This window comes from Aythya ferina, assembly GCF_964211825.1.
Source record: "Aythya ferina genome assembly, chromosome: 11".
NCBI lineage: Eukaryota > Metazoa > Chordata > Aves > Anseriformes > Anatidae > Aythya > Aythya ferina.
The window spans coordinates 3,149,888-3,161,926 of record NC_140307.1 but is presented as its reverse complement, the minus strand read 5'-3'; the positions used below and the strand labels follow the sequence as shown (position 1 = coordinate 3,161,926).

The 12,039-nt window shown below is 56.8% G+C and overlaps 1 long non-coding RNA gene across 1 annotated transcript; it reads right to left on the bottom strand.

Moving 5' to 3' along the window:
* Positions 1 to 1,741: 1,741 nt before the first annotated feature.
* LOC311442599 lies at positions 1,742 to 11,678 on the bottom strand. The gene is made up of 3 exons (XR_014696770.1): positions 9,752 to 11,678; positions 4,905 to 5,037; positions 1,742 to 3,821 (listed from the first exon to the last, which is right to left on the bottom strand). It is a non-coding gene; the product is annotated as an uncharacterized lncRNA (long non-coding RNA).
* Between the last annotated feature and the right edge of the window lie 361 nt (positions 11,679 to 12,039).

Here is a 12,039-nt window from a genome sequence, read left to right as displayed (position 1 = left end):
CGATGGACAGAGCTGGTGGGCACTGTGTGTGCAGAAAGAGGTGGAGGAGCCCAGCAGGAGGGGAGGCGAAGGGGGCCTGGGACTGCTGGCCAGAGCTGGTGCCCACGGGTGCCCCCCTCTCACCGCCACGATTTCACAATTCACCGCTTGCGTCCTGCCGATTTTTCACCCCGAAAGTGGAAAAGTTGGGGGGAAAAGGGCTCGGCAGCGCTGTGCCCCTTCGGCTGGAAGAGCAGCGGCTCTGCTCTGCTCCGCGTGCCAGCCAGGGAGGCGCCGGGTGCTGGCTGACCCCGGTGCTGCCCGCGAGGCAGACTTTGGCCCCGCGCGCTCTGCGACGTGGTGCGCCGGGGCAGAGGCTTCCCCTTAACTCTTTTTTCCGTGCTGACTCCAAGCCTGGCGAGACGCAGGCGAGGCAATTGCGCCCGTCAGAGCAGAGATTACGGCAGGGATCGGGTCCAACCCTGGTTATCTGCTTGCTGGGATGCGCAGCGAGGCCGCCGGCACGCAGCGAAACCCCGTTTGCGTGCGGGGCGCTGAGAAGGATCGTGCCTTCATGCGAGCCCTGCACCTGGAAATAGCTTTTTCTGTAGCTCCCAGGCTTAACCAAATGAGGGAAAATTGGGCTGGTGTAATTAAAGCAGTGTGGTTCCCGATCTTGTCTGCACTCAGGAGTCGTTCTGCAGCTTGGCTTTGGTGAAAAATCCCCGGCTGGCTCCAGCCGCTCGCCACAGGGATGCCCACGGTCAGCCTGGTGCTGCTCCCACCCCAGCCGGAGCAGGTGTTCTGTGTCCAGTCCTGCTCGTGGAAAAATCCCGTGCGGCAAGGAGCTACCTGAGCAGCCCCACAGCCGAAAAATGAGGATTTGCAGCCCCCCTGGAGCTGCACCCCCACGGCTGACGGCTCGCGTAAGGGAGCGGGCGCTGTCGGTGCTGCTGCTGCTCACAAACCACAGCTCTGAGCCTGCGCCTTGGGACGTTCCTGGGTGGATTTCCAGGAAATTTGTGCTTGATGGAGAAATGCTGCACCTGCCTCTTGCACCCCGGCACTTCTGGGGGAGATTTGGAGGAAAAAGGCGCTGGGAGAGAGCTCCCATCAAGGGTGGAAAAACCCCGAATCACCCAAGGAGGGATGTGCTGATGGTTTTTCTGCCATCCTGCAGCTCTCCCGGCCATCAGAAGCTGGAGACAGCAGCAAAAAAAGATTTAAATTGGGTATTAGAGAGGCAGCACCGACAGCAGCCCGGCCGAGGTGTGGGCACATTTGGATGCTGTGCTGCTGCAGGTGAGGCTGGAGGTTGGCAGCAGGCTCCTTCTGCTCTGGATTTCTGTAATTTGAGGGAAATTTGCAGTGCTTTCTATCATCTGGTGCGCTACTCCTCTCCAGAAAGATTAAATCTCCATCATCAGGAGCCGGCGTGGCGGGTGAGATTTCCCAGACTAGTCAAAGTGTCATCCTGGTAAAAATGCTAGTAATAAAAAATAAAAGGAAAGGGCCCACTATGGACTCAGGCCTGTAAAAAAACATCCGAAAGATGGATCTGGAAGTTTAAAAACAATTTTCGGCACCGAAGCTCAGCTGCTAACGGCTGCTCCAGGGATGGAGAGGCCCAGCACAGACATTTGTGGTGTGGGGAAAATTGATCAATTAAAAAAAAATCAACCATGTGCCTGGTCTTAAATTAAAAAAAAAAAAAAAAAAAAAGGGGGGGAAAGAAACCAGATGTTTTTACTCGTCTCGGATTGCTTTTGGTTTTATTGCTGTTTAAGAAGTGAGGGGGATGAAGGAGGTGCCCGAGCGAGGCTTGGGGGGGTGCTCCAGCCCCTTGCTGCATCCCCAGGGAGCTGCCCCAGCTCTGAGCCCCCCCGGGGACACCCAGCCGAGCCCCACCACGTCCCAGAGCAGCGTCCCAGCACAGGAGCTGGCACTGGTGCCAAGAGGGAGCTTGTAATAAACCCGGGACAAAGCCAACCCCACCCACTGGAATAGCAGGTCTGGCCAAGGCTGGTTTACGCGGGCGCCGGGCAGGGGCCGTGCCATCGCGGCGTGGAGGAGGATATTTCGGGTCCCCCCCTCCCCTGGCCGGAGCCACACGTCTCTCGCTGTTATTATGTCTGTCCCCAAGGGCTAAAATGTCTGTCCCAGGGCTAAAATTGGGCCCCCGCGCAGCGGCGTCGGGGCTCTCCGAGGGCTGCCCACGTGTCCAAGAAGGATCTGAGTCACCGGGCAGGGACGGCCGCCTGCTCCTCGCCCCGGGGGCTTTTGCAAAGCAAATTGCAACTCCTCTGCTGTGTCCCCTGGTGGGTGACGTCCCCCCGGACCCGCTGTGACCGATGTGGGAGGCCCCCACGGCGTTTTCACGCCCGGGTTCAGCAGATGTGGTGGCGGCAGAGCAGGCACCGGGAGCACGAACGTGCGGGGTGAGAGGCGAGCCGGGGGGTGGAGAGATGCCGAGATCAAAACAAAAGCGATTTCAAAATAAAATCCAACAGCCAAGGGAAAACACGGCGTGTCCCTGCCAAGACTATCATTTATGCCAATTAAAAAACAAACAAAAAAAAAATTATTGGCATGGCAATAAGGAGAGCAGCGTGGTATTTCCTGAAAAGGGTGTGGGGAGCATCCTTGGAAAGTCTTCCCTGCACAATGTGCTTGCTGTTTCCAGAAAAATAAAGTTTGCCCTGACCCACCTGTCCCCCAAAAGCGACTATTTAGGGCTGTAACATGGTCCTTGTTTCAGCCGGGCCGAGGAGAACAAATGTCACTGGCTGAACCTGTCTCACGGCACGGCAATTGGCAACTTTTCCCAGCCCTGAGGTCTGGGTATTTACCTGCAGTCCCGTAATTGCTGTGAAACTTGGAAAAAAAAAAGCACTCTGCCCCTAGGGCTGGGCTGTAGCAGCCCATCTGAGGTTGGGGGAGAGCTGGTCACACGTGTCCCCACAACCCCAGAAAGCCGGGGCTGGGACACGCTCCCCAGCGGGGCGTGGGGACGTGCTCCGGGCTCACCCAGGGCGTATCCGGAGGTTTTGGCGGCGTAGCAGGGACTGCCAAAGCCCAGCCTCCAGGAGCTATTACCTTTTGCACAGCACTTGAAGGGGGAGCACGGAAAACAAACAAAAGCCCACAGATTTTTTTTTTGCTTTCCGCCTGATCCTGCCCATCCCTCCCGGGAGCTGCAGCCAGGCGGTGTTCGTGCGATGAGACCCAGCGCTGCCGGCGGATGGACGCGGGGCGATGCCGAAGAGAAGCAGCTCCACCTAGGCAAGCGCTGCTGCTACCGCAGAGCCGTGCTGCCGTGCTGCTGGCTCAGCCATCAGCCATCCACCTTCAGCCACCCAAGTTCACCCGTTCATCACCAAACGTCAGATATTGGCCATCAACCATTGACCACCAACCATTGACCGTCAACCATCAGCCATTGACCGTCAACCATCAGCCATTGACTGTCAACCATCAACCAGTGACCATCAACCATCGACCGTCAACCATTGGCCATTGGTTATCAACCATGGACCATCAACCGTGGACCACTGACTATCGACCATGGGCCATCAACCATCGATCACTGGCCATCGATCACTGCCCCATCCGGCTGGCCCCGTGGGCTTCTCCCGGTGTCATCTGGTTCAAGCTGCAGCCCGGTTTCAAGGTGCAATGGCTAATTTAGGGCTAATTTCAAAGTTTTCTTCTCACCACAGAAAAATGACACCTTCAAAATGTTCATTTTCTTCCCCAACAAGGCTGGCAAATTGGGCAGAAATGTCTGTTTTCAGCCAGGCGCCACGGGCAAGGACACACCGAGAGCATCGGGAGGGCAAATCCTGTAGGAAACAAAATTCAGCAGCAATAAAAAGCAGTCTCAAGTGGGAAAAAAAAAAACCTCGACGGGCTTCGAAATTGCTTAATGACAGTGGTGTAAGGCACAGCAGAGCCCTGGACGTGTCTGGATTAGCCCCACAGAAATTTGCATCGGCAACTGGTGGTAAATCCGGGCTTCCCCACAGGAGACAGCAGCGAGACGCTCACCTGGGCGCATGTTGAAAGCTGCTTATTAGTCCTCATCAAGGCTAATTAGGCTCCAAATCGGAATCAGATGTCCAACAGAATGTTAAACAGCCATTAGCACTTTTAGACAAGGAGAAAAAAAAAAGAAAAAAAGAAATGCAGAGCAACATTTATTGAGTGCCAGCCAGGCTCTGCGTGTTCGGATTGATGCTGCCGTAAGGGGGGCTGCGACTTCTTAACGGCTTTGCCAATTAAATCACTATTACTGACCAATTAAGCAGAAATCAGCCTGGTTTTAAGTGATATCTGATGAAGCTGGTCGTGCAGTTCCAACAAACAAGGGGAAGGAGCAGTTTCTGGCTGCCAGCCCCACCGGGATGCTGGCACCAGGCAGGCTTGCTGCCCACCCTCCCCACCAAAACGCCTCATTTTTATTTTTCCAGGGGGAAACACACCCAAAAACAAGAGGGATGTGGCAAAACCTTTTGGGGCCAGCATGGAAATGGGCAGGAAATGAGGGGAAATGGGGAAATGGGATGCTCTGGGGGGGGCGGCCTCACCCCTGGCCCCCTCGGCAGGTTGCTGCCATCGTGCACAGCCGGGGCCGGGTGCTTGCAGCCTTTTCCAAATATTATCCTACTGCTTTCTTTCAGCCTGCAGATAAATGGGCCTCTTCAGCGGGCATTGAGCTCGCTCTGTTCCAACGTTTTCTTTAGGGCGGCAGAGGGAAAGTTTGGATTACGCCGAGCTACTGAATCCGGCTTTTATGGGTGAGCAGCGAGGGGGGTTCTGCCAAGCGAAAATAGGGCCAGTGTGCTTTTTAATTTTTTTTTTTTTTTTCTGGTTTCATTCTGAAATAGGGAGAAGCCCACGCTGCACCTTCATCGCCTGGGTTTTGCCTCCTGTCCCGTGCCTTGGGGCTGGGAGCTGTGGCTCCTGGGCTGCTCAGCATCGTTGTACTTGGTGTTTCCAAGAGAGGGTCCTTTGGATTCTCTACCCAAAATGTGCTTCCTCCACAGCCTTAATTGGTTTCTGAAGTTAAATAACACAAATAAAACCATAAAAAAGTCAAACCAAACCTAAAAAAGAAACACCAAAAGGCAAAAAAAAAGCCCCCACCTGAATCACGAGCAGGAATGGGGAATAGGGGCTGGGTGGGAGCAGCAAAGCCCCAGCACCCAGGAGAACCCCCGGGGGCTGTGGGGCCAAGGAAATTGTGACACAATGGCCCAGGGGGTGGTGGAACTGGAGGCAGGACAAGAATGAGCCAAATTTGGGAACAATTCTCTGCAAGGACTGCGAAAGGAGCCCCTCTAGGGCTGGATGAAGGGACCTGGGGAGGCTCCTCCTAACCCGAATTATTCCGTGGTTCAGCCACCAGCAGGGAGGGCGCAGGGCGATGGCGCAAGCCCGGCCTCTCCCCAGAGATGGAGCGGGGGCAATTAGTGGAAGGAAAATGAGGAGATGCCGTCTGTGGCTCTGGGAGTCCGCAGCCTGCTATCACCTGCAGGGCAGCATCGCTAAAGGCTTGTCTTGGCCTCGTACGCTGCCCTAAATGTCTCCAAGAAGGCTTTTTGGAGCCTGGGTGGGCTGAGGGGTGCTGGGTGCACCCCGGGGGGAGCCGCAGCTCCAGCAGCTGCGCTCGGCGGGCGCTAGGTGGGGATGGCAGCACGCACACAGCGGGCTGTGGTCCCGGAGAACAGCAGGAGGAGGAGGAGGAGGAGGAGGAAGATTGAGGGCTGGAGGTCTCCGGGGCTGCTGCTGGAAGCTCTCAACTCGGTGGGCTCCGAGGGAGCAGAGGGTCCCGGCCAAAGGACAGGCGCTGTGTGCTCGGTTAGGTTCAGCTCGCCCTGCCCGAGCATCGCCAGCTGGTAGAGCACAGGGGGGGCCAAAAAACATCTGCAATTTGGGTGTTTTGTCCTGTTAACCGGGAGCATTTGCCCTCCCAAAGAGCTGCCCCCGAGGGGATGCTGCTTGGTGCCCAGGTGTGCGCCTTGCTCGGCCCTGGCGCTGCCACCCTGACAGGGAGGGGAGATTTTGGGGTGTTTATCAGCAGACACCGGCCACAAACAGCACCGGGGGGGATTCACACACTGCAAAAAAAAGGGGGAAAACACCACAGAAAAAGGGAAAACGCTCCTGTGTTGGATGGCGAGAGCCTTGGCCAGGCTGCAGAAAGGCATTTACAAATGTCACTGGAGTGATTGAGTCAGCGCTGCCCAGCCCGCGCGGCCAGGGGATGGTAAATGCACTTTCATCATCTGGAAGGGGGAAAATGGCCCAATTCCACGTGGAGCAGAAACTCATTTGCAAAGTTCACAGCCCCAGGGCTTCGTAACCTTTCCTGTGACAAACGGCCGGAGCTGGCTGATGGCTCCTGCAGGCCTGATCCTGCTGGGGAGCTCGTGGTGTTTGGGGGGGATTAGGGCAGGAACGGGGCTTCTCTCTCTGTGCATCCAGCATGCCCCACCCAGGGGCAAAGAGGAGAGTATTTCTACCCCAAAATCTAGCCAAAACGGTGGTGCAGCCCTGGAAAATGGGGGTTGCCTGGGGACGCAGCGCCCCGCTGGGTCTGTACGTGCTGGTGGCAGCTCGGCTGGATGCTGCCTCCCACCCCAGCACCGAGGCTGCCACCAGCCAGGAGCACCTCACCGCCGCGGAGGTAATGAGATTCCACGTTTATTACCAGCATTAATTACGTTGTGCAATTCCAGAAGGGAAGCATTGCCCACTGATGCTTCTCGGCCAAACCTCCTCCCGTGGCCACAGCGCATTTTGTCTCCAAGCCGTGGTGAGGCTGCAATTCAGGCAGCCCTCTGAGAGCCCCCTGGCCTCGACACCAACAGAGAGCAATGTTTTGGGGCACCAAATGTTAGCACTCGCTGTGTGCCTGCATCCCTGAATCCCTATATCCCTGTATCCCTTTATCCCTATATCCCTGCATCCCTACATCCCTCTATGTGCCACCTGCTCGGCCACGTGCAAGCCCTCCAAAGCCCATCCCGGGCACAATGGGCAAACACAAGAAGCCCTTCATGTGAAAGAATTTACTTGCCAGCGCCCACTGTAAATCCCTCCTTAAGCTGCTTGATCCCAACCTGCTTCCCAAGCCGACCCAAAATCAGAGCGAGGCCCTAAGCTGCTCTGATCCGTGCCAGCCCGGCAATGTTCCTGGGGTCCTGAAAACCAAGTGCCTCAGGAACACCCAACCCTTCCTCTAGAAGGTTTTTAAGGAAAGATGAGGTTTTATTTTTTATCTGGAATAAGATTTTATTTTATTTAAGTTTTAAAAAGGGGCTAATTGGCCCAAAACCACAAACTTTGTATTTCTTTTCAAACTACTCTGAGCTGGTCTAAAACCAGAAGGCTTGGGGGATTTTTTTTATCATGCTGTCTCCCGCTATTTCCCTTCAATCTGAACTGATTTATCTCACTTTTCCTCCTGTTTCTATCTTTCAGATCATCCCCCGGATGAAAAATCCCCCTCTCACCCCACAGCACGTGGGTTTCCCGGGCTGGTGCCGGCAGCGTGCAGGATGCGGCCACCCCGCGTGCTCACCACAAGGCAACCCAGACCCGCCCCAAGAGAGCTTCTCACGAAGCTCCCTGCAAACCCAACCAGCAATGAGTGCCTCCGCCTCCAATAGCCCCAATTTTGCCAGATAAATCCCTTCGCCACCATCACACCCCCCCAGTAAAACTCGGCAGCAGCTGGCGAGGTGGTGAGTCCCCAGACACAACGCCTGGGATGCCACGTTCCCAATTTCATAGAACTGTAATTTAAGAAAAAAATAATAATAATAAAAAAAAAATCAACCACAAATGATTTGCATTTTGAAATCAAACAGTTTTTCCTTCATTAAGTTTGAGGGAGCCCCAAAGGCAGCACGTGGTGATTTGGGGCCATTCAGGCTTTGATTTTCTGGGGCTTTTTCCCGACACGCAGCGGTTTGCAGGGCTGCACTCGGGCCGTGCTGGTGTCAGGGCTGCTGTACTCAGCTTTCACCATTTAGGATTTCAGTGCAGTTGACAGCTCTGATTACAGTCCGTGAGCTGCAAGGCTACGCCGAGAAACCATCCTCGGCCACCGCAGGACCAAAATCCCCAAATCTCACTTCTCTGTCCCCACTGCCGAGGAGCCACGGCAGCATCTGCAGGGGATTAGAGCCTCCCTCGTTCCCAGCCTCAATTTATTCCTGTCCGGTTGTTCTGGCCCCATTTGTTCTGGTGCCAACATTGTCTTCCAGCCCCACTAGCTCGTCTCCCTTCCTGGTGCTTCCCCTTGATGTATTAATAGCGGGCCAGCAGCTCTTTGTTCCGCGCGCCCGACGCGCGCCGCGAGGGGGGATTTCGCTTTTTAGACCAGGGGATGAGGAAAGAAAGGGCGGCCAGCTGAGCCCGGGCTGAGCCGCCCCAGCTCCCCGGGGAGCTCCCAGCAGGGGCTGGATTCAGCAGGCACCGAGGTTCAGGCGAAGCCCCCAGCTCGGTGGCACCGCCGTGCCGAAACAGCCCCAAAAAACAAGGGGAGCAGCGAGGAGAAATCTCCTGGCGTCCTGTTCGCCCCCAAGGCTGGGGTGCCAATGTCACTGATTTGCTCGGTACACCGCCCATAGCTGTGTTCAGGTTGTTGCTTAATTTTGGCTTTTTTCCCTTTCTTTTTTTACCCCAAAGCCTGCAGCACGTCTCCCCAAACTCACGTTCACAGCGGAGGCGGTGGCTGCGATTCACCAGCGGGGTCCGTGCCTTCGAACGGGGGGCATGCGGCATTGCTGAGCAGCACCTCGCAGGAACATCAATCAGGACACCGAATGGAGCATAAAATATGGATTTAACCCCTTCTGCCACTTCCTTGCATTCCCCATGTGCTCATCCAAAAGGGTTTCAGACACCCCTGGAGGCTGGGCACACACAGAGGCCGTGCAGGTTTTATATTCCTGGTGGGGTTCCCCAAAAAAATGGTGGCCACGAAGAAATCCTATAAATATATAAAATACAATATCATTATCTGCCACCAGCCCGGGAGCACCAACCTCCCTCCAGCCCTGCTGCAGCCTCCCCCTTAATGGGGAGGCGAGGAGTGAGCAGGAGAGAGGGTGGCCACGGTTTTGGGGTCTCCCTGTCCAGGCGGAGCCCCAAAGGCAGCCCGGCTTTGCAGCCCAGCAAACACTAACAATCCTAGCGTGTTTACATCCCAGCTTCCAGCCAAAGGAGCAGAGGGGGGGTTATTTGGGGTGTTTTTTGGTCACTGACTGCTGGAAACATCCCCAAAGGCCAGGAACAGTGCAGAGCTCATGGAAGGCAGAGGGGAGACAGCACCCGGGGCATGCTGGGCGTTGTGGGATGGGTGCAGGATGATGGGTGCGGGAGGATGCCCCAACCCCATTACACGGAAATCGGTTTTGGTTGGCAGAAATCATTCCTTGCTGTGAAAGGCCTGGGGGTGCTGAGCAGCGGGTGCTGGGACAGCTCTTCCAAGCCACCTCTGGGCCCAGACCTGGTCCCCTTTGCCTAGAGAAGACAACCAAAGCCAAGCAAAAGACATCTCCATTTGGACAATTTAAGACAACCGAAGGCATCCCCATTTTGCCTCGGCAAGCCACCTCCTTTCCCACGGCAGGGAGACATGGAGGTGCTGCAGGACCCCAAATGCCATCACCCTACAGCAGGGAAGTGCCCAAGTGTGTGGCCAGGAGGGGTTAAAACCCAGGGTTTGGTTACAAACAGAGGTCCTTGCGCTGTGACTCACCAGCACGAGCTCCTCGCGCCACGTGCGGCTCCGTCCCGCTCGTCCCAGCAGCACCACGCCGCTTCTTGTCAATGAATGCGATGCTGGGTGGGCTCCTGCCCCCGTGCTGTCATCAGACGGCTTTTCTGGACCAGCCTCCACCTTCTCACAAGACCAGCATCTTCCTCGCCTTCCTCTCGTGGACTCCAGCTCCTCCCGGGGACGAGGGGAGTGCGATGCTCTCCGTGTGCTCGCGGCAGCTGATAAACCACAGCGCCGCGGCCGTCCCCGTGCACACGCCCTCACATGCACGGTGACTGCATGCTAAAAATATTCTTCACTTTTTCGCCCATTAGAATTTTCCGGGAGAGTCAGAAGCACAGCCTACGGCCTCTCTGCCCTGCCAGATGTTTCCCCTCGTGCCTGGGATTTTTTTTTTATCACTTTAAAGCCTTGCTGCAATACCATCTATCCCATCCGAGAGTTGGGAAAACTTAAACCAAAAGCAAACGTTTTTAAGCCAGCCCTAAAGCTGCTCTTGGGCAGCACAGAGCTGTCCCCAGCACGGCCACAACTCCGAATTTCTGCCTGAGGGTCCTGGTCCCACCTTTCCGAGGTGCCTGGCATGGGATAGGGGTGAGGAAACCAAATGGCTCGGGTGCTCACAACCCACCAGCTGCTTGCCCAGCACCACATTGGTGCTTTCTGGGCCCGATGCTGCTGCCAGGAGGGGCAGCGAGGCTGCCGAAAGTGTTTACGCAGCAGAGGTATCGCCTCGGCGAGACCGGCGCCTCTGCCAAAGCCACGGCTGAGCTGATGGGGAGGAGGTGCCGCCAGGGTGTTCCTCACCCGTGACCACTAATAGCTGTTTGTGCGCTCCCAGCTCCGGTCCTGGATCCGACCCCGTACAAGTGGAGCACACGGGGGCCCTGCTGTACCCTCTCCATCTCCCCTTTGCTTTTCCCAGCGCCTTCAGCCCCCCGACAAAACCCTCGCCCATCGCGGCAGGTGCAACGTGCAGCATCCTCAAGCCTCAGGTGGGATGCTGCAATTGCTGCAATCGCTTCCTGGCAGCCCCAGGATTTCCCATTCCGAACCCAGGGCGATTCCCGGCTCCTCCACTAGCCCCGTCCATGCAGGATTTGGGACAACCAGCCCCCGTGGGTGCCCGGTGCCACCTCCATCCCTGCTCAGCAGCCTCCTGTTTTTCTCCGAGGCACATTTAACCTGGAGGGAACCGCTGCCCATACTTCTCTCCTCTCCTTCTCACCCTCTATCTTCTATACCACGAACAATGGAGGCAAGGTTTGCAGAGGGAGGTGATGTCTTTTTTTAGACCGACTGAAATAATTAGGAGAAAAACAGGCAGGCTGTTGGGTACACGAGCCCTTCAGCAGGCCCGAAATAGAAGCAGAAAGTCTGCAAAGCTGAATGCCAGCGGAGAACAATAGCCGGAGCGTGACTAGTTGCGTTAACCACTTCTGCCACCCAAGACCACTTCCCAGCTGCTTCCCTTGGGGCTGAGACGAGGCACGGCCCCGAAACCTGCTGGCATGGGAGCACCGCGCTGCCCTGGGGCCGAGGGGGCCGTGCTGGTGCGTGGAGCTGAGCCCCAGGAGAGGCACCAGGGCTTTGCTCCGTGATGGAGCCACGGTGCTCGGTGCCCACACGGCACCTGCGTGGGCATCCCTCGCCTCTCTGCGTCCTGCACCCCGTCCTGCTGCTCCTGTGCTGCTGTCCCCTGTCCCCATGGCACCGTCCCACCCTGCCTGACCGTGGGGTGGCTCCAATTCCAGGGACCCCATCCTAGTGTGGGGTCCCCTGGGGACCCTAACCTGGCTGTGGGGACACTGGCTGACCCTCAGGGACCTGTCACACCTGCATGGTCCTTTGCTGCACCCCAGGGACTGTGTCACACCGATGGGTACCCTGTCCCACCCCACGGTCCCTGTTCCTTTCCATGCTCCATGTCCCACCCCACAGACACGTCCCACCCCACGGTCCCTGTCCCACCTCCACTCTCCATGTCCCATAACCCTAGCACCCTACCCCACCCCATCACCCATATCCCACCCCACAGACCCTCTCCCACCCCTCTGCTCCATACCCCCCCCCGCAGACACATCCCACCCCGGGGACCTGTCCCCAAAAACGATGCCCACCCTCCACACCACACATCCCCCTTCCCACACCCCAGATCCCACCCCACACCCCCCTTCCCACCCCAGGACCCCCCTTTCCCCATCCCCACGACCCCCCATACACCCCCACACCCCTTTTTTCCCCCTCTCCCCCCAGCTCCTCCACCG